At 45.9% G+C, this 3,428-nt stretch overlaps 1 pseudogene; it reads right to left on the bottom strand.

Annotated features, from left to right (window-relative positions):
* Positions 1–224: 224 nt before the first annotated feature.
* Positions 225–3,102, bottom strand: LOC149253515 (25S ribosomal RNA; annotated as a pseudogene).
* Between the last annotated feature and the right edge of the window lie 326 nt (positions 3,103–3,428).

Here is a 3,428-nt window from a genome sequence, read left to right as displayed (position 1 = left end):
AATTTCAAACCATGAATCGGGAAGGGCATAAATGCGAGAAAGGCATATTGGCTAATGATTGTGAGGCCCCAATTCTGAAAAGCATTAGGGGTGTCCCATCCAGGTAGAGAACCCTCCTCTGCCCTTCTATCCAACGGAAAAGGATGGAAGAGATTTTGGTTTCATAGTTTCATGTTGTCAAACAATTGAACAAAGAAAAGAATAGATGGCTAGTACCCGATCAGATCGATCGAGTCATGTAGGAACAAGGTTCGTATCTCTCGGTCTGTTAGGATGCCTCAACCACATACATCACTGCACTTCCACTTTACACCTATCGTAATGATAAATATATCATCTCCCCATGACCTTATCTTGGATTCTCAATACTTTTGTCGCTCCATCCGCTACAAGGACAGAGAACCTGTTGTTTTCTGAGCCATGTTCATGACTAGGATCTCTCAGGGAAGTAAGAATAGGAGAGCACTCATCTTGGGGTGGGATTTCTACTTATATGCTTTCAGTAGTTATCTGCTTTGCACTTGGCTACCCAACGTCTACCATGGGCACGATAACTGGTACACCAGAGGTGCGTCCTTCTCAGTCCTCTCATACTAGGGAAAGTTCCTCTCAATGCTTTAACACTCGCACAGGATATGGACTGAACTATCTCACGATGTTCTGAACCCAGCTCACATACCGCTTTAATGGGCGAAAAACTCAACCCTTGGAACGTACTACTACCCTAGGTGGCGAAGAGCCAACATCGAGTTTCCAAATCTTCCCGTCGATGTGAACTCTTAGGGAATATCAGCGTGTTATCCCTAGAGTAACTTATATCCGTTGAGCGACGACCCTTCCACTCGGCACCGTTGGATCACTAAGGCCGACTTTCATCCCTTCTCGATGAGTGGGTCTTGTAGTCAAGCTCCCTTCTGCCTTTGCACTCAAGGGCTGATTTCCATTCGACCCGAGGTAACCTTTCCACACCTCCATTACCTTTTGGGAATCCTACACCCCATAGAAACTGTATACCTGAGACTGTCCCTTGAATCGTAGGTCCTGACACAAGGTTAGAATTCTAGCTCTTCTAGAGTGGTATCTCACTGGTAGCTTAGGTCCCCTCAGAAGGGGGCCTTCTTCTCCCTCCACCTAAGCTATGCAAGAAGAACCCAAAGACAATCCCAGGGAGTAGTAAAACTTCATAGGGTTTTTCTGTCTAGGTGCACGTAGTCCACATCTTCACAGACATGTCTATTTCACTGAGTCTCTCTCTAAGATAGTGCCCAGATTGTTACAACTTTCATACGGGTTAGAACTTATATGACAAGGAATTTCATTACCTTAGGACCGTTATAGTTACACCCACCGTTCACCGAGGCTTTGGTCGCTGGCTTCCCTATCATCAGGTCACCAACTTCCTTAACCTTCCGACACAAGGCAGGCGTTAGCCCCCATACATGGTCTTACGACTTTGTGGAGACCTGTATTTTTGGTAAACAGTCACCCAAGCTTGGTCACCATGACCTCCTAAGGAGGCACCCCTTCTCCTAAAGTTACAGGGCTATTTTGCCAAGTTCCTTAGAGAGAGTTGCCTCACGCCCCTAGGTATTCTCTACCTACCTACCTGTGTCGGTTTCGGATACGGGTACCCATTTGTTGAAGGTCATTCGATATTTTCCTAGGAGTATGGAATTCATTACTTCAGCGCTGTAGAGCTTGGTACTCGGACATTGACTTGAGGCATTTTCTCTACCCCTTCATACCCTAAAAGGGTCACCTTGTTTCCTTGAACTGATAACCATCTTTCGGCTAACCTAGGCTCCTTCATCCCTCGGGACCAACAAGGGGTAGGATAAGAATATTCACCTGTTGTCCATCGACTACGCCTTATGTCCTAATCTTAGGCCCTGACTCACCCTCTGTGGATGAACCTTGCAGAGGAACCCTTAGGTTTTCAGGACATTGGATTCTCACCATTGTTTGTGTTACTCAAGCCAACATTATCGCTTCTGCTTCGTCTACACCAACTCGCGCCGGTGCTTCCCTTTGAGGCTGAACACTTCCCTACCGATGTATTTTTACATCCCATAGCTTCGAAAGATTGCTTAGTCCCATTCATCTTTGGCGCAAGAGCGCTCAATTAGTGAGCTATTACGCACTCTTTCAAGGTTGGCTGCTTCTAGGCAAATCTCCTGGCTCACTCATACTTCCTTCATCACTGAGCAGTCATTTAGGGGCCTTAGCTAGTGACCTGGGTTGTTCCCCTCTTGATGATGAAGCTTATCCCCCATCGTCTCACTGGTTGACCCTTACCCCCTTTTATTGGGGTAATATAGTATTCGTTGTTTGCCTCGATTTTGTACCGCTCTCGCGCCCTGTACCGAAATAGTGGTTTACCCCTAGATGGTCTAGTCAACTGTTGCACCTCAATGCATTTCGGGAGAACCAGCTAGCTCTGGGTTTGAGTCGAATTTCACCCATAACCACAATTCATTCACTGATTTTTCAACATCAGTTGGTCCAGAACTCCACTTAGTTTCACCCAAGCTTCATCCTGGTCATGGATAGATCACCCAGGTTTAGGTCCTTAACCAGTGACAATTTCCCCATGAATACTTTCTCTCGCTACGGCTCTGGTGGGTTCCCTTAACCAAGCCACTACCTATAAGTCACCGACTCATTGTTCAATAGGCACGTGGTCAGAGATCTAATTTTTGTCCCACTGCTTGGGAGCTTACGGTTTCATGTTCTATTTCACTCCCCGATGGGGGTTCTTTCACCTTTCCCTCACGTACTACTTCACTATCGGTCACCTAGGAGTATTTAGCCTTGTAAGGTGGTCCTTGTTGATTCAAACGGGATTCCACGTGCCCCATGCTACTCGGGTTAGAGCGTAAGCCAATGATTATTTCGGCTACTGGACTCTCACCATCTAGGGTGCAGGATTCAACTGCTTCGCCTAGCAGCACAAAGCTTATATTGTGCTCTCCCAACCCCGTTTTAATGGTTTAGGTTGCTCCCATTTCGCTTGCCGCTACTATCGGAATCACTTTTTCTTTCTATTCCTCTGGCTACTAAGATGTTTCAGTTCACCAGGTTGTCTCTTACCTGCCCATGGATTCGGCATCAGTGAAAAAGGTTAACCTATTTGGGAATCTTTGGATCTATGCTCATTTCAACTCCCCAAAGCATTTTGTCGCTTACCATGCACTTCCTCGTCTCTGTGTGCCTAAGTATCCACCATAAGACCTTCCTCATTTGAATCTCATAATTCAAGGCTATGCCATCCTAAGGTGCTACTAAACGGAAAAATATTATCAACATCCACGAACGAGAAATCATAAATCAAACTACCAGATTTGAATATCGTGGTATCATATACCATTTACCATTTAGGATCACGGGCTGGAGATAAGTGGAATTGAACCGCTAACATCTGCCATAGG

The sequence above is a fragment of the Pinus tabuliformis genome, chromosome 7 (genome assembly GCF_031772625.1).
Source record: "Pinus tabuliformis cultivar Carrire ecotype Pingquan chromosome 7, CPIR1, whole genome shotgun sequence".
Lineage (NCBI taxonomy): Eukaryota > Viridiplantae > Streptophyta > Pinopsida > Pinales > Pinaceae > Pinus > Pinus tabuliformis.
This window is presented reverse-complemented; position numbering and strand designations above follow the sequence as displayed.